At 45.0% G+C, this 18079-nt stretch overlaps 1 protein-coding gene and 1 long non-coding RNA gene across 3 annotated transcripts in view; one reads left to right on the top strand and one right to left on the bottom strand.

The window, feature by feature from the left end:
• The window catches only part of LOC125322923, a 47944-nt gene extending 43929 nt beyond the window's left edge, over window positions 1–4015 (top strand). Inside the window, exon 7 of the long non-coding RNA XR_007202287.1 lies at window positions 2029–4015. This is a non-coding gene — a long non-coding RNA (uncharacterized LOC125322923). The remainder of the gene's footprint in view (window positions 1–2028) is intronic.
• The window catches only part of FOXO3 (forkhead box O3), a 90380-nt gene continuing 76051 nt past the window's right edge, over window positions 3751–18079 (bottom strand). Inside the window, exons 3-4 of one of the 2 annotated variants that reach the window (XR_007202276.1) lie at window positions 8739–18073; window positions 3751–7919 (exon numbers count right to left, since the gene is read on the bottom strand). The gene's annotated coding sequence lies outside the window, so the exon portion shown is untranslated. The remainder of the gene's footprint in view (window positions 7920–8738; window positions 18074–18079) is intronic. The other variant, XM_048297303.1, reaches the window with a different exon arrangement.

Raw genomic sequence — 18079 nt, 5'->3', positions numbered from 1 at the left:
TTTAGGTGGGAGATTTAAGAGGCTGGAAATGTAGCTGCAGTCTCAGCCACATCCCCCAGGACCCAGCAATTCAGGGCACTTTCTGCAGGCAGCTTGTCACCTTGACATCCTCTGGTGAAAAACTGAGTGAAATGGGCTCACCCTGAAGTGCTTGTTATGGGTGAGGAAAAGGGAAGAGAGGCTTTGCACTTGTGTTACTCCAGGGAAACTTCCCACGTGACCGCTCCTGTCCGTGTAACGTGGTTAGCGCTGACCCTTTGGTGACAACCACCTCACCCAGACTGCAGAGCAAACACAACTCCACTGCAAAGTGAAGACCCCCTGTATATCCACGCCTGACCTTCCCCTCTGCTACCTTCTCCAGAGGCAGAAGCTTCAGAGAAGACATCCAGAGGTAGCTGCCTTCCCCAAGAAGAGACTGAGATATCTCACAGCTCCGAAAGCCACTATAATTTTATAACTGGTCAGGCACAGTAGAATTTTGACTTAAATTGTGGCTTTTCCATGGGAGTCTGCTAGGCTGAGTGACGGTGCATGGCAAAAACTTCTGTATAAACAGGACAGCCTCGCCATAAATTTTAGCTAACAGATGCACACTGAGGTTGATAACACAATTTGATACTGCAAATATGACTCTCCAGAGAAGTGTGAATGACAATGGGTTTCATTTAATGAGTAAAAGGACTTCTTTTTTTTTTTGGTATGTCTTTTATGAATTGCTTTATTGCTTTCTAAGCAGTGACTTTTCTCCAGGACATTTGTCCATGAATTAGTTAATGGTGTTCAAGGTTGGTTAGCCTTAAGCAAGAGGAACCTAACAGAGATTTAAGATAAAGTGCTGGTGAAGTATGAGTTTTCTACTGAAACAACAAATGCAAGACAAATACCAGGCCAGCCATTCACAGCAGAGGCTTGGAAAGGCTGGACCTCTCTCTCATGGAGGAGAAGGTGTCAGGAGCAGCTTCCTCTGCTGCTCTCCAGGGAGCACCTCTGAGGTGGCTCTGCCAATGCAGAGTTTTCCTCCATCTTTTGCTTTGGAGGTCAGAGGTAGAGTACATCTGTATTTCTTAACTAGCACTTCCTAACCAATGCCATCCTTTCCCAAGGTTGTTAGGAAGAGCAGAAGGAACCACTGTCCATGCAGCAGGTGAATCCTCAGAGAGGGTACCAGATACCAGAGCGAGGTGCTGGCACTCACTGTGCTTTGCTCCCCCGATGTCCTCCCCATCCTCCCACACTAGACCTCACTGCACCAGCCGTGGGATCTTTCAGGGTTCAGAGTGGCCCTCAGAGCACGAAGTAGAGCCAAAGTCTGACACTCCTGCAGTGCCAGGGTCCACAGGTGCCAGCAGCAGCCTCAATGCCCCTTGCAGTGAGCACTGCTGGAAGGCTAATCCCCGGGGAAAGGCAACACTTGGGAATTGCTCTGTGCTTTAAATTTCAGCAAAAACAAAGTTTTAAGGTACTGCCTCAAAAAGAGTGAAAATTGAGGGAAAAGACTGCTGATCAGCATTATATTTGTCTTGGAAATTGGAAATATTTTTATGAGATGTCATACATTTTTACAATTTTCCCCCATTTCACCACGTCACTTGTAGGATATAGACATCTTTAAACCTGCATGGCATAATGTAACACTAAAAGAACGTTACAACAGTTACCCTCATTTAGGCCAGTTGTTCCTACTGAATTGGGACATTTTATCTCATTTTCTAGATTAAATCAAGTCCTTGGTATGTCATCAAACCATCAAAAAATAAAAGCAGGAGACGCTTTGTTCTAGTAAGTAAATGTTTTGACATATGCAAAACTGCTCATGTCATGAGTATGCAAAGAAAATCCAGGTGCAAAAATAAAAATTTCAAACTGGAGATTCTGAATTTTGTCAGACAATTCCAAAGTTTCTCAAAGATATAAACCACAGTTAAAAAAAAAAGCGCTTACCTGGTGTTTTTTGTTGCTCTAGTGGAATTTTCTATGCTTTGTACTTATGTGATAAATATATTTTCATTTTAAAAAATTCCACAGGTGGAGCCAGTGGGAAAAAAAGCTCTGTGGGCTGGGTTGGGCAAACAGAGATGCTGTGAGACACTGCAAGAAGCCGCAGGCAGTGGGATGAATCTGTGTAGCAGCAAGAGAAGTATCTGCTCCATCTGGCTTGGGCTCCACTTCATCCAAGACGTCTTCCTTTTGAACGGGGAGATTCCAGTCATGATGACTCCACCAGAAGAAGAGGTAGCCTCCCAGATTTACTTATCTCAGCCTTCTTGAAAGCACCCCTAACTTCCTTGGCAGCAGTAACCAAACAAGAGCTGTAAAATACTGTTTTCCCTGGTCTGGCTGAACTCACGACTCAGCATATGTGGTGGGGAGCTCCTAAAATAGCTCTCTATTGCCTCAACAGCCTCAGCAGCAACTTGAAAAGTCTTTTGCCTTCTGGGACAACTTGGAGAAGTTTTAAAATGTTTGGACTTATTTTGAAAGTACTGTGAAAGATAAGAATGATCTATTCCAAGGCTGGGTGAACTGAAGGTCACAGCTAAGGCATTGCACAACAGAACCAAGTAGGTTCAGCACAAAACTCGCTCAGGATTTGATCAGCTCATCTTCATTGCTGCTGCTGCCCCTGCCTAAATTCACGTTAAAGCTGAGTCCCTTCAAACTGGCACCTCACCGGTCCAAACAACCACACAGTTTGTTCCAAATACCAGTGGGGCAATGCCAAGGCAGAAGGCACAGGTCCTTCCCTGGCAGAGCCTTGTTGGAGAAGCCTTCTGAAAAAACCAGCGAAACAGCTCTGTTTCTGAGGGGAAGCTGTAGTTGCTGCAGGACAAGTGCACTCTCACCCTGGGAAGTTTAATGCACACTTTCTCCTGGTCAAAGGCTATTCTCTGTCTGGATCTTGTCATGTTTCAGGTTGTCTCTAGGACAAAACCTGAACAGCTCTTGCTATATTAAACAAGTGTTATCCCCAAACTGCTCTTTATTGCTGCAGTATTTCAGTGTAACATTCCTGTGGGCTCTGCACGGACAACATCGTGGTTTGTACCCTCGGAGTCACAAGAACCCCCCTCCCTCCTGTGAGGAAAGGCTCCCCTTTCTTGAAAATACAATTTCTTCCTGAAAAACGACTCCAAAAGATCATATACATCTGTGGCTTCCCATCAGGGTGGGAGAAGAGCTTTTTGTCAACGTCTCTCGTTTCTGAGCACGCCCTCCAGTGCTTTGGCCAGAGCCCTCTGTCTAACTTTCTGCTGAATCAGGCTGCTGGTTTTATTATCCCAAATCCCAAACGGGTGGTTTCAAGTACTCCAGGCATTTTTCAAAGACAGTCTGAAACCCAGCCAAGCCCATGGTGGGGGGTGTAACCCTTCTCCCAACCACGTTTGACTGGTTCTCTCCCAGGTCAGGCGAGCTGGTCTGCAGCTGCAGAGAGCAGCTGCCACCCCTGGGGACAACCTCCCTCTGCCTCCAGAATCAAGTGAACTTTGTGATTTCTTACCAGCAGAAGATGATTCCCCTGGGGTTATTTGGCCACCAAAACTATGCTGGCTTGGCTGAAGGATTGAAAGGCCGAGGCCCATGTCAATATGCATTGACAGGTATTAGTGGATGCAGGCTCAGGACCCCTTCCCCACCCCCAGGCCCCCCCCCAGCCATTTTCACCTGCTGCTTGAAAGTCACCCCTTCTCCAGGTCCTGCATTTACATGTCTGTCTATGACACAATAAAAACAGAGCCAAGGCAAATGTGCAATGTAGAGATCCATTATGCTTTATTTACATGCGTCACCATCTCTTTTACAAACTAGATTACAATTTAAAATGGAATACACAAGGCAATATCTACTAACACCGAGTGGAGTAAGCACTGCGTCTCTACTTCATTTGGAAAGGGGCAGGTTTTGCTCCAAAACAAACTTCCTTCCAACCTCTGAGTAGTAAGGTAACATATTCCTCCAGGGCAGCATCTTTTTTCTTTTTTTGTTTTTTTTTTTTTTAATATAAAATCCTCAGTAAGACTGCAACGTGAGAGTATCTGCTTTCAAATGAAAGTACAAGGTAGCCCAAATGAAAAGTATAAACTGTTCAGCTCTTCGGTATGTAAAGACGGCCATGCGCGATAAGGCTGTGGATTTAATATTCTTCCAATTTACATGGCTTGAAACAGAAACAGATAAAACAGTTTTACAGATACTGTATACATATTTTTTCCAATCATGCAACTTTTTAAAAAAAAAGTTAAACATGTGAAGCCAAATGTACAATCCATTTTTTCCAACCCATAGTTACGAAATGTATCTGGTCCCCCTTCGCATCTGTTGGCAATTCCAAAGGTATATTGTGTACTTGAAACAATTACAGGACACCAATTGCCAAGCAATGATATAATTTTAGAGAAATACATGACCTAAAAGGTAACTTTTTTAAGCAGTGGCACAAAAATTTCTGGAGTAAAGCAGTGTTTAACTATGCAATTACTCTTAAGAGAAATTTTTTTTTACAAAATCATTAAATCAAGCCCCAACCTGTGACTAGAAACTGCATAAATAACACCTTTTTGGACCTTTTGTTTAGACCAAGTGTTCAAATGATAACCATGTAATTGTGACCTTGACCTTCATCTGTTTCACATGATTTCACAAGGAAAACTTCCAGGCATAAGCATGTTCAAAGACTCAAAGGCCAAATTTTCAAAAAGCAGGTTCCCCAAACTAGCTATTCAAGTCTTAATTTTGACACCTAAATAACTGGCGCTTTGAATTCAGGGAGATTTATTTAGCACCTCTGGAGTGGAGGACCTTTGCTGGGCACCTCAGCAGGTGTAGAGGGTGATGACCTTCCCCTGGGCCTGGGGGGACCTGTCATCTCCCCCTCCTTCAAGAAGCCACGAGGGCAGAGCAGCTCGCCCCCTGCGACCATGCTGGAGTCCCCGATGTTTGGTGCCTGACAGCAGGCACTTCTGCTTGAAAATTTTGACCCCAAAACTGAGCAACAGAAACCAAACCAAACTGAAGAGGCTGGCCAAGTCCATCCCTCTTTATAGAGTGCTAGGATGTTCCCCAAAGCAGGGGCCCAAGCTGTCCCAGCCACGCCAATGGAAATTCTCCCTTTGACATTGCTGGAAGGCAGGTTAAGCCTGTCAGCCACTAATGCTTTTATTACTTCTTTTAAAAAAACTTCTCTGCCGTTGATGGGCTGTTTTTAAACCAAGTGTTTTTTCTCCATTTTCTGAACAGAGCGGGCCATAGTTTTGTCTCTCATTTCTGCCAGTGGAAAGCAGTTCCTCTGAACCCAAGCAGGTTCAGTTGCTGGAAGAGAGCAGAATTTGCCCCCGCATTTGCTTTAAGCTTTCAACAGGCCTTCCCTTGCCTTTGACAAGAACTGAATTTGCACCAAGACAAAAAATTAATTACGGGGTTTGGTCACTTTGGCCATACCATCGAGTCAGGCCTTACTGGATCTGTCAGTGATGGTGGGTCTTTGGGCAGCACCAGGGGTCTCACTGGAGGCTCATCCATGTAGGGATCAAAAGCTGCACCTCAGCACAGGGAGCCACCAAGTGAGCTCTGCTGACAGCCAAAATGTGGGGCTGGGGCACAAGTCCAGCCACGGGGTGGCAGCTGCAGAGAAGCCTCAGAGAAAGAAACACCAGAGGGAAGTCCTTCAGCATGCACACACATTTTGGGGTGTGCCAGGAAGCTAAGAGCTAATGGCACATGCTCAGAGGAGGCCAGTGATGAACTCTTGACCAATTTCAGCAAAAGATGCCTGCAGCTGGACTCGGGTAAGCCAGATGCCCAGCTGTGCCACAAGCATCCTGGGAAGATGGCTGCTGACAGACACGGGCAATGCGCACCACCCAGCTCCAGTGAATGCAATGAACTAGGCCACATGCCGACAAGTAGAACCCCTCAGTGTAAAAAGAAAAGAGAAGTTTTTATAAAAGGCAAATGATAAACCCTTGGCTGCTTGGAAGAGTTGATATGCTACAGGGTTATGCTAACCACAACTGCACAGAGCCTACACAGTCATAACTGGGAGGAGAAACCAAGAGGTGCATCTTTATGAGGGAACAGCATGGGGGCTACGCTACAAAACCAAAATTTCCATCACATTAGGAGCTGTTGTTTCACCAAAATCACCTCAGGGACCTGCAAAGTAAGGAGTGAGGAAGGGCCCACGAATGCATGTGTGTGTTGGTGCATGACTGTGCATGTGCAGTGGCAGTGGCAAGAGGGAGTCACTCCACATTGCATGGGACACAGGTTGGTGGGAACTCATGCACTGAGACTTTGGGTTAAAATGCTAGTTTTGTTTTCCTAACATCCATGCATAATGATCCATTTCTGTACATAATAAAATATATTTATATATTTATATGCATAATGCTTTTATGCAATGGAAAAAAAACTTCATATATCGCTTTGGAGAATTATGTATACACTGTCCTATTCAGAACCTCTTCATACCGAGTTCCTATGTACCACTGGTGTTTTCCCCTCTTTTTTTGTATCCCTCCCCCCCAAGATACAAATAAAAAGTAATCAAACTTTCCAGATTATAGAGAGGATCTATACAGCACCATACCTTTTATTCATTATTATTATTAATTATTATTCATTTTACAAGAGAAAATCTTAGAAGCAAAATATATGAAACTGCCTTGTCTTTCAGTGTCGTTTATCCTGCTACAATCTACGCTCATATGAAAAGCCATTTGTATGATACTGTGACCTTGCCATTCCCACTCCTGCTTCTTCTGCCACAATGGATTATACATAATGAGAAGGAAAAAATCATCAAGGATATGTCCAAAACAACAACAACAAAAATAAACAGGATCACTGAAGCCGTAATACACACTGCAGTGACCTGTGCCTCAGCTCCTGGCATTGTCACTGCAAGTCACCTGCCGATGCCCAGCCACTAGGTTTCCCTTAATTTCTGCATTTTCAAACACATCTCTGCACGTGACTATGTTCACCTTGTGTGGCAGCCCAGCCCATAACTCCTTACCAGCTCACTGCGGCAACGGGGGAAGCTTTGCTAACCTAAGGCAGGAGGGGAGCCTGCTCCAGTGGGGAAGAAAGGGGCTCCTGCCTCGGTGCATGTGAGGGCAATGGCACCCGCTGTCAGTCTGTCCTCATGAGCCAAGAGGCAAACTCGCCGGCTTCCCTTGTTCTGCAACCAACCCTGGGTTGACCCTTATGGAAAACAGGGGTGTACCATTAAATTTAAGGAAGAGTAAGAAAGAAACCAACCAACCAACCCAACAAACAAACAGACCACGCACATCCCCTCTCTGGAATTCAGACAGTTGATAGGACTAACAAACGCTGTATATTAAGAAAACCCTGACACCTGAGCAGTGCTGGGTTACGGTCATTTCCTTGCCTGTGCACAGTGCCTCAGATTCCCCAGGGAGAGAAAGTAAAAATGGTTAAAAATCTATGGAAATCAAACTGGAGGTTGTACGGGGGAGGGTGGGCAGATAGGGAAAACCTCCAAAAAGAAAAGCCAACTTAAAATATCCCATAAACCATTAATATATTGAAACACCACATACTCATTGACAAGTAACTACTGTAAAGGCTACACAGTGTGTTCTCAACAGGATGGTGCTGAACATTGTCTCCACAGCAGGTGCTTGGCCATCCCAGAAAAGGAAGATTTTGCATACTTCAGAATGAGTTCAATTTCCAACAAAAAGAGGGGAAAAAAAAAAAAAAAGAGGGAGGGAGGGAGGGAAAAAAAGTAGGTTCTTCACTCCAGTAAGGGGCCTATTAACAGTCTGCTTCATTAGGAAAATAATGCAGGGTTCACAAAGGTCGTAAGCTGTAAACAGTATCACTGTCCACTTGCTGACAGCAGATTTGGCAAAGGGTTCTCTCTCTACATCTCGTGTCAGTTTGAGGGCCTGGAGAGGAAGAAGAAAAAGAAGAAAAGACAGTGAGATTACTGCATGTAGAAAAAAAAACACAACAAAAAAGGCAACCAAGCAAACCTCCAAAAAAACAACTTACACTGAGGAGCAATTCAGTGTAAGACATATGTTTGCACCCAGGAGCTTCAAACATATAGCAATGAATAAGTTGACCCTGCCTGATAACACTTTCCCCTTGACAAGGTTCATGTGTTTCTTTGCTGGCTTAGCTGCTCCCAAGCAGGACAGAAAAAACCCTCTCTCCAATGAAAAATGATGGTCAAGTCTGATTTACAGAAACCCAGTGCACTGTCTATTTGTTAAGCATATTTCCAGGTAGAAGCAATGAAGGATCCTCCAGCTTTTCTCCATTTTTCATGATCACCCTTTCTCAGCATCACCAAAAAGCCGAATAAATCTTCTGTAAGTGTTTGACATCCACCACCACCCTCGAAGGATGGACAAAGAGGCTGCTCAAGACAAACAGCAAGGAGCCATGAATTTCAGTGTGGACTTTGGAGTTTTCCACTTTCCTGCTCACACAACACATCAGCGACAGGGTCCACCTGGCTTTAAAAACTGGGTTAGGGTCCATCTTATTCTGTAGCCAAGAAACTTCTCTGTGAGAGAGAAGCATGGGGAAGACACCTTGGATACAGCATGGAGATGACTATGAAGAGACACGATAAGTAGGTAAAACACTGAAAACAGATAAACATTTCAACCAAGGAAGCCAAGGGGACAGATTTTTAAAGGTACTCAGTGGCTTAAAGGTATAGGCAGGCACCACATAGGGTTTTGGAAAGTATGTACATTTAAACATTCCCATAGAATCCTCTCACATCTTCAGAAAGTCCACTCAGTAGACATCCATGTTGCTGGGCGTGTGGCTTCTGGCTCTGAAATGGCTTCTGAAAACAGGGCTTAGTCCCCTCACACCACTTACTACCTTTTGAGGATTTTCCCCAAGAAGAAAGATTGATGATTTTTTATACAGTGCAAGAACAAGGGGACACTGGTTGAAACCAAAAAGCCATTGAGCTGATTACAGGAATGTCTTTACTTCCAAAAGACCCTGCTAGCAGGCACCCTCACAAAAAATGGCGGATTTAGTGGAACTGCTGGTTTAATCAAGACGGGCATCTCCTGCAAGGAGGATCACTCAAAGACTGTCTCCTGTCTAAGGTGCCAGGCACTGATCCTATGATAACAATTTATTAAAATGACCTATTCTGATAATGCTAAATGATTGATGGAAATTTAATCATTTTGTCTCATGGTTATTAGAGCAACAGCGTGACAGCTGCTCCCTGCACCATTAGGGGAGAACTTCATTCAGCACAGCTTAGGGAGCAGACAGATTGTGCATTTCACCCAAACAAAATTTGGCTTTAGCCTTAATTATGTGGAGGGGTTTGGGGTAGACTGTTTTGTGAATAAAGGGATTTCCGACTGGATCAACATATTGATTTCTTTATTTTCAAAGGGCAAATTAATGCTGGCTGTTCGTTAATGTGACTGCCTGGCAATGACTCCATTTGGTGAGCCCCGATAGCCATAACAAAGTCAGCAGAAGATACCCAGACAGGCCTGGTAGCCCCCAGTAAAACCTGGCTAGTGGCTCGCATGCAGCTCAAACAAGTGCAAGCCCACTTCTCTACTTCGTAAAGCCTGAGCACCAGAGGGGGCTGGAAGTGAGCGACTTCCCGAAGTGCAACATCCTGTGAAGGCAAGGCGGGTCCCAAACGCCACAGCCCAGCAAGACGGCTCCCTCTCAGGCATCTGCCAGTTATGCTGCGCGTGGGCTTAACTGTGGCACGTGTGAGAAGTCCTGCTGACTTTGAATAAAGCTATTGATTAAAAGTAAAAGAGTACAGAAACTCCCAATAAGGTACCAGATTATTGCTAAACACTTAAATTAAAAATCTATGTGAAATATTATTCTATGAAACCAAGTGACAAGAAAAAAACTGGAGGATGGATGAAGACTAGCATCTTTTGCGGAAGTGCCACTGCCCGATATTTTTTCTTGAGGGACCTGTACTTCAGGCAGTGCCAACATTTTGGAGAGAGATGCACAGCTGAGAACCAATATATAGCAGAACCAAACCATGCTCCATTTTCACAGCTGTGCTTACCTGGCCTTTGGAAATGGACTGAAAATTGCAAAGAGGTAGATCAAAGTCTTAACCCGCCTGCCTTCAAATGACCTTGTTTAAGTCTGTAATAGACCCACAGTCTTGCTTTTTGTCTCACCACAAAAAGCCTCTGTTTACCTTGAGTTAGCAGCCTGCTGCCCCATAGCAATGAAAACTCTATCAAGGCAGGGAAGCAAGTACATCTCCATTTGCCACAGAACCATAGAAGGATTTGGGCTGGAAGGGACCTTAAAGACTGTCTAGTCCAATCCCCCTGAAGTGAGCAAGAACATCTTCAACTACATCAGGTTGCTCAGAGCCCCATCCAACCTGGCCTTGAACACTTCCAAGGATGGGTCATCCACCACCTCACTGGGCAACCTGCTGTGTTTTACCGCCCTCATTGTAAAAAACTTCCTTATATTTTATCTAAATCTACCCTCTTCTGGTTTAAAACCATTATCCCTTGTCCTACTGCAACAGGCCCTGCTAAAAGCTTTGCAAACAGCCACGCAGGAGATGAGACGTCCCCTCCTTCTGCCCGATTCTCTGCCCTCCCATCCTCTACCTTGCTACTGACCAGTTACAAATGCTACTCTCACTTTACTCTGTGGCCAAGCTGACTGGTTTTGATTTCCCTCCAGCAACAACATTTCTTCACCTCTGTCTCACATCATTCCACCACTTAACCTGATGGCCATCTCCCAAGCCCCATGCCAGCTTGAGCACCATCAGAGCAGCTCTGAAGAATCATCTGCCACCTACTGCTTTCTCCCTTTGATTCCAAATGGTGCCAATTATGCAGCACTGGAAATTTCTTCAGGACAGAAGGGTGACACAGTGATGTTCCCCAGAGCGGGGCATAGATAACGTGCCCTGGTTTATCAGTGAGCCAACACAGCAATCAGCACATGAAGTTTTCTGTTGGAAGAAAAGCTGTGTGCTCCTTTACACAATTACGGTATGAGAATCTGCACTACCAACACACAGCTCCTCTGTATGGCAGCCTAACATGGGGCTCCTGATTTGGCTGGAAGGCTTGTTGAGTGGATCTCATCTTGGAAAATATCACCATTTAGAGGTGTGTAAAACAAGTGTTCTCCCTGGGTACCACTTGGCAACAACTCTCCAGGGACAGGAAATCCCAGTAACTACTTTTACTGTCTAGACACTTGGGATGCAAACATTTTCAAGGAAACTCATGTCCTTTAGTGACAGATGTGCATTTGTTCTGGTGCCTCTGCCCTTCGATTTGTCATCGCCTCCAGCAATAGAGCTTCTACTCCAAAGTGGGGGGTAGGCTCAAAAAGCAAGACTTGATTTTGTGTGGTTACAAGTTAATACTCTGCCTGAGGTTTCACAGCTAAAGACTGAAAAAATGAACAGAATTTGTTTAAAAACAAGTAAGGAAGATGACTACTGTGGCCAGTCTTTCTACAGTGACAAAATTACAGAATGATATTTTTATTTCAAGCACAATAAAAATTGGAAATCTCAATGCCACAGCAGGTATGCCACAGTGAGACCCTGCAGGCTTAGCACACACTGCACTCGGATGGCCCTGTGCTGAGGGACAACACTGAGGTCAGGGGACACAGCCCAACGACAAAAAACAAGAGTTGTCAACTTCATGTGGCTTTATTTCCTGAACTTTCAGGCATGTTGCAACTTCACTTTTTCTCTTTAAATTCTAGTTGTAAAAATAGATCTTTCCCAGCTCAGAACTGGGGGCAGAGGGTAAGAGAGAAGGATGGAAAGAGGAAGAATGCCAGCACAGGACCAGGACTTACAGGACCTAAAATGTTGCAGTGCTTGTAGCTGCATAAGCATGTAAAGTACAAAAGTCTCTCTTTTCCTTCTGTTGCTGCTCTTCCAAGAAACACTGCAAACTATAGGAGACAACCAAGTATTTTGGAAGTATATGTAACTTAAGACAGCAGATCATTCTCTCATCCTGTATCAGCTCCCTGGGAAAGAAGGCCAGAACTGTAGTGAGCTGCCACAACTATTTATAAGCAGGTTATTCTGATATCCCACTGGTCTACAGAATCATAGAAAAGTCCAGGCGGGAACAGATCAGCATCATCTGGTCCAACTTGCTGTTCAAGGCAGAACCTTAGGTTAGGTTATTTAGGATCCTGTCACGTACGGAGTACTTCCAGCATGGGAGAATCCACTACTCCTCCGGGCAGCTCATTTTACCCACAAAGGTGGGTAAGGTCCCTTTTAGCCATTTTACAGGTGAAAAGCAAACGCCGAGCCCAAGCACTGTTGATACGTAATTGCTGTTGAGAACTATCACATCTGGCTGGGTTTAATCCTCTGCCCTGGCCAACACAAGAGAGCTTAGATACAGGACAACTTCTCTCCATAAAGTCATCAGGTTTCTTACTTGACAACCTTTTAGATAATTTTATCCCCTGCATTTTGTTCAGGAGCCTGAGGAGTAGGGTGGAAATCCTGCCAGTTATGGGTGACACTGCCATTGAATGAGAGACTTCAGCCCGGGTGTTCAACACAGCCACTCTTAGGCAGGATGCTGCTGGATTAGAGGAAGAAGGCAAAAAATACTTGCAAAATACATCTTTTGTTAGGGGTAAAGCCCATCAGCTGGAATAACTGTGCTTTCTTTGGCACTCGGGAACACTGGGAAGGAGATGTCTACTGTGGATCACAAAAGGATGTGTAACTACTGCACCTGTGTAAGACCAGAGAAGGATTTTGCTTGCATTTTTGAATCTGAAGAAAAAATCACATTTTGGAGTGAAAGGTACCTGCATGGCTAGAAACATCCTGAATTATGGGTTTACAGTGTTACGGAAACATGCTATGCATCTGTTATTCTGAATGTGCCCATAGAGAACTTCATTTCCTTTGCCAGGTACCAAGCCTATTTTAAAAACATCCTCCCTGCTATGGAATCTTCTCATTTTCCTCTGCAGTAAGTTGGAAATGAGAGGCCAATACAGTGTTGATAAAAGGCAGGACATCTTCTATCATGACTTACAAGTGGCAGAAAAGGCAAGAGAGGAAAGGTCCTACCTCAAAACCAGATTTTATCTACATGTGTATGGAATTACCTATAAAAGCCAGGAGATGTAGGCAGTGTGAGGGAAAAACAAAGGGCAAGACATCGAGCTCAGCTGCAGAAGTGCATAAACACAAGGCATTCTCCACAGCATCATCTGGAAAAAGTGGCCTTTTTCCTGGAGTAATGGCAGACAGCCGTGGCTGCACAGCAGCTTCCACTAGCAGAGCTGCATCCCCGTCCGATTAGTGCTCAGCAGATGTCCCCTCTGCCAGACTCCAATAACTGCCACCCTGTGCAGTAATCTGAGTGGAAAAGCTGATTAAACAGCTCCGGCAGACTGGAGCAGAGTGGGGCATTCCCACCACCCAGCCACAGGTATCTGATTTAACGGGGTCAGCGTCCCCACACACCGCTAGGGACTTGATCGGGGACTGTGCTGATGGGTACATCCTGCTGGAAATCCTTCACCATCGGCACCAGGAGCCCAGGGTGGCTCCTTCCTTCATCCCCCTTCCCCAGGCCAGGACAGAAAGGCTGGCTATTGGCACACAGTGCTACTCAAACATGCACTCCCACTGCCTATGCCGTACCTGTGTTTTTTGGCTGTCATCAACACAAGACTTAAACCTCTCCAGCTGTCAGTTCATCACCTGGCTGAGTGCCCAATTGCTATGAAAAAAAGATCCTGTCCTTTCCTCAGCTGCATGACGCTATGTTTCTAAAAAGGAGCTCTTATTACGCACTTCTTCAAGCAAATATGCTTTCATGGGGGCTATTTAAAAGTCTGGCTCAAAGGAAGGAATAAACAAAGAAAAGCCACCTGTAACCAGCCCAGCTATCAGGCAAACCACATATCGAGGGACCAACACTGATCTGCAGCTCTAAACAATCATTATGGCTCATTCACACGAGAAAGACAATTTGCAAAGACTCATTCTGTAACAAAACCTGTGCACTGCTGATCCAAGGAGGAAAGCACTGGGGAGACCAGTTGATGCGGGCTGTTCTAAAAATACCAGTTTGTGCTGTCATCTGGTGAGAGTATGTCATCCTGTAATCTTAGCATCTGCAGGGACAGCAAGTTTCTGCCTAATTATTGCTGCTGAATCACATGACAAAGCATGAGGTACTAAAAAATACAGCTATATAAAGCACCAACAGAAGAACACCCAAACCACAGGGTAAGACCACTGTCCTGGCTTCAGCTGCTTTACACTCACGACACAAGCCTGTGGAGGCAATCCTGGTTTTTACAGATCTTTTCCCTGGGTTAATAAAACCCCAAACAATAAACCCAGATTAAAAACATACCAGAACAAAAAAGCCCTACTCCCAGAAGGAGTGAGAAATTCATTGTGTTTGTGTGTCAGCTCCTGCTGTCTTCACACAGCAAGAGCCACAGCATCCCTGCAAGCCCAGGATTGGCCCCTGTATGCAAGGGGCTTTGATGAGCTTCAGTGGGACTTCATGGGGGGCAGTCCCAGTGGAGTTTTCCCAGCTTTCCCCTCTCCTCCTCCCCAGCAGCCATGAGAACAGAGTTTGCTCCTGCGCCACCGATGTGTTCCCCAGCCACCAAGGAGCCTGCTCAGGGCAGGCCTCCTTGGAGTTGAAGGGATCCCTGTTCCCCATAAAATACATTTTCTACATAGATATTTTTGTTCAAAGACTAAACTTGGCATGTATGGTGTTCAGCTAGTCACTAAATCACCTTTCAAAACTTGGGCTGGCAGAAACAACATTTAATTGTTACAAGTGCCACGACCTTAACCACTAGCCTACTAAAAATGGAGCAGAAGAATGTGCTGCTCTTGACTTTCCTTTAGATTTTTTAAAGGCAGACAGCCCCAACTTAGCTCTGTGTAAGAAACCTGACAGCCCTATCCATAAGACCTCATTTTTGAAAATAAGAGAGAAGGAAGTGCAGCTATGGTCCTGAGGCAGTCAATGTCCTCAGGTAAGAGGTCCACCAACTCAGCTTTCATGGGCAGAAGATTTCTGGTAGAAAACAAAAATAATCTTCTTTGTGGCAAACTGTACAGAACTCTCTGATTCAAAACTCCATCCAAATGGAGATCTTTGACTACCTATTTTCACTTTTAAGATGTTGTTGTAAACACGAAGTCACACTCAGACCTACTTGTCTTTGGTATGAACTGTACACAGAAACAGACTGAATATCAATTAACAAACTGGCAAGTAGTCCAAGCTGATATGGACTAATGTAAGACTAATAGAAATTTTGTTAGGTTTCCTAAGATTTTTTTTCATCAGAGATGTTAATCATCAAGTGTGAACATTACATGGCATTGCTATTTGCAGCTTGTGTACTCTGCAATAAGAAGATGTGGGACCTAGATGATACTAGTGGAAAATGAGTGACTTTAACTGATCTGTCAAGTATTTTACATGTAATTTTCAAACAAGTCAACATGAGTCCAGCCCAGCTCTGTTACAGAGCCCAGAGGCACCCTGATGAACGACACATCGACATCTCTTTCAGAAGATGCAGCTTAGATAAGTTCTTCAGACTATGCCACCAGCTCAAGAAGTTCCTGCCTTGCTCGTGCTGAGCCTTTCTCCACCCCATGCCCAACCGTGCCAGCATTGCTGCCTGCATTATGCCATTGTAAACTGGATCACTGAAACAATCCAGGTAAAAGCAACTTCTTGGATGGGTTTTGATGCTGGAGAAAATGTTTGCCTGTGCAGCAACTGTTCCCCAGCTCCTGACCTTCCAGGCAACAGCAAATGTCCCAAATAGTCTTCTCTGATGCTCTGGTTTGGGGTGGCTCTTCAGCAAAAGCCAAGTCCCTTTGGACTTGCCAGGTGAGATGGACCCCAGAGCAAAGTGCAGAGTTGTGGGAATCCCACAAGAGAAGGACCCATTAATTTCAAAATAAAAGGTATTCTAGAGACAGGTGAGGGAACAGTGATGTCTTTATTTATTGATAAACCCACTGAAATGCCAACGTGATGATTATGAGTGGGTGGAGGGCATTATCCAGTGCTTTTGGAAAGCAGGTAGAGATAGAGGAACAGAGGCCCCAGGCAGTATAAGCGGGAAAAGTTATGGCTGAGTGAATAAAGCAAGAAAAAAAAAAAGATTTTTTCCATTCCTTCTTGTAAGAGAAAAAAACCCAAAGCAAACCCAAATTCATTTACACCCCTCAATAAGGTCCCTCTGAAAGGTTGGGCATGGGCAGCCTTGTGGGCACAGGTTAGTGGGGTGGGATTGGGCAGGGCTCTTTGCAGGGACCATGCACAGGCTTGTGTGCAGCAAACGTGCACAGCCACTAAACCTGCGACAGTGGCATCCCCTGCAGCCATTTTTTTATTTCCCTATGAAGAAACTGTAGTTGATTTTCTTCCAAAATAAACCTCCCTCCATACCTAAGTATGTATAAATTAAATATCTATGTATTTGCCTTCTTTCTTTTCTTCCTGAAAACTGACTCCAATGTTTCTCTTATTTTTAATAGAAAACAAAGCACTCACTATTCCTGGGTATGCCAGTAATCCATTGTAACTGCTTCTGCCTGCCTACAAAACACACCTGGCCACCTTTGTGAAACAGATTTAGCATAAGCAAGTGCCAGGCTGTTCCACCAAAAGCGTTCCCCAGTCTTTGGGCTTATAAAGATTCATTACTGGGGTCATGAACATTGTTGAGAGAAGATTTTAATTCAGGGATCCTTATTGCTACAGTGGAGAAGTAACCGAGAAAAGCAATTCAGAACAATTGCATCTGATGTCATGCGAGAAGCCCCTCTCAAAACATGAGATGTTCATAAGGAGGCAAACTCTCAAACAGCGCTGCTTAACAGATGAGGAAGGGTGCATGATGAACCAGCTCAGCAGAAATCATCTGCATTTGCACCTGATACCAGAGGCACCCTGCAGCAGCCGGTCCACTTGTCAGGGAGAGGGAGAGAGGCTTCCACAGATGACTGGACAGTAATCCGCCGAGGAGAGCTGTCTCGTTAATAAATCTGTCCTCTGCAATGAGACTCTGCTCACACAGATGTGTCAGTTCCTTTATTCAGAGGGAGCAGCCTGAAAAAGATCACGGCAGCTCTGCTTTCCGAGGATGCCAGAGGCTGGGGTGAAGAGGCAGCAGGGAACATCGGTGAGGAGGTGGGATGCTGTGTCTCCTCCATGCTGCCCACACAAGTCCCCCTGCGGCGGCTGCTACCTACACGCAGCACGCAAAGCTATGGAAGCTGGAGGCTGCCCTATTTGCCTGTGTCAAGCAAAACTGTCAATAACATCTATTTTTCAGGCCCCATTTGACAGATTGTACTGCTGGATGTTGCACAGCAATGAGGTTCCTACAGCCTTTTTTTTTTACATCAGGCAAAGAAGTTTTTTAAATCCAAGCAGCTCGTGCACCTGAAGGAGAGAACTGGTCAGCAAGCATGACCTTCTGCAAATTTTTGCCTCCTCATCCTTGAGTCAATTCTCTTTTTTCCCCCTTTATCTTCCTAAATTCTCCAGTACTGGAACTGAAGAAAACCTCAAAATTCATCTGTGGCCCTGGCCTTGCCAAGTTGCCACCTTGCTCAGGTCAGTGGGACGCAGAGTCCTCTACAGCCCATCTCCTTCCTGTGCATTGCAGTGCTCTTGCCAAGAGTGAGAAGATGTGCAAGAACCAGAGGAAATGCTTCCACTGAGAGAAAGGAGTGTGCACACCAACCACTCCATCGGAGCACAGCGGTTTTGCAGATTGACTGGAAGAGGGATGGCTGGGCAGCCTCGTTCTCCCTCACAGATAGCAGATAACAGCAGGTCTCCCAAGGTGCTCCATACACACAGGAAACAGGAAAACATTCTGGAGGTTCACCACTGCTGCTCACCTACCACAAGGCTTCCCCTTGAACATCTAACTGTGAAACAGTGAATGAAAATGCAATTAAAGATGAAAGGGGCAAATTATGCACTGTAAAGTCAAAGGACACTGACTCCTTCTTTCCATCCTTCACCTGGAA

This window comes from Corvus hawaiiensis, chromosome 3, assembly GCF_020740725.1.
Source record: "Corvus hawaiiensis isolate bCorHaw1 chromosome 3, bCorHaw1.pri.cur, whole genome shotgun sequence".
Taxonomy (NCBI): Eukaryota; Metazoa; Chordata; class Aves; order Passeriformes; family Corvidae; genus Corvus; species Corvus hawaiiensis.
Note: the sequence above shows the minus strand (reverse complement) of the source record. Positions and strands in the feature narration are given on the sequence as shown.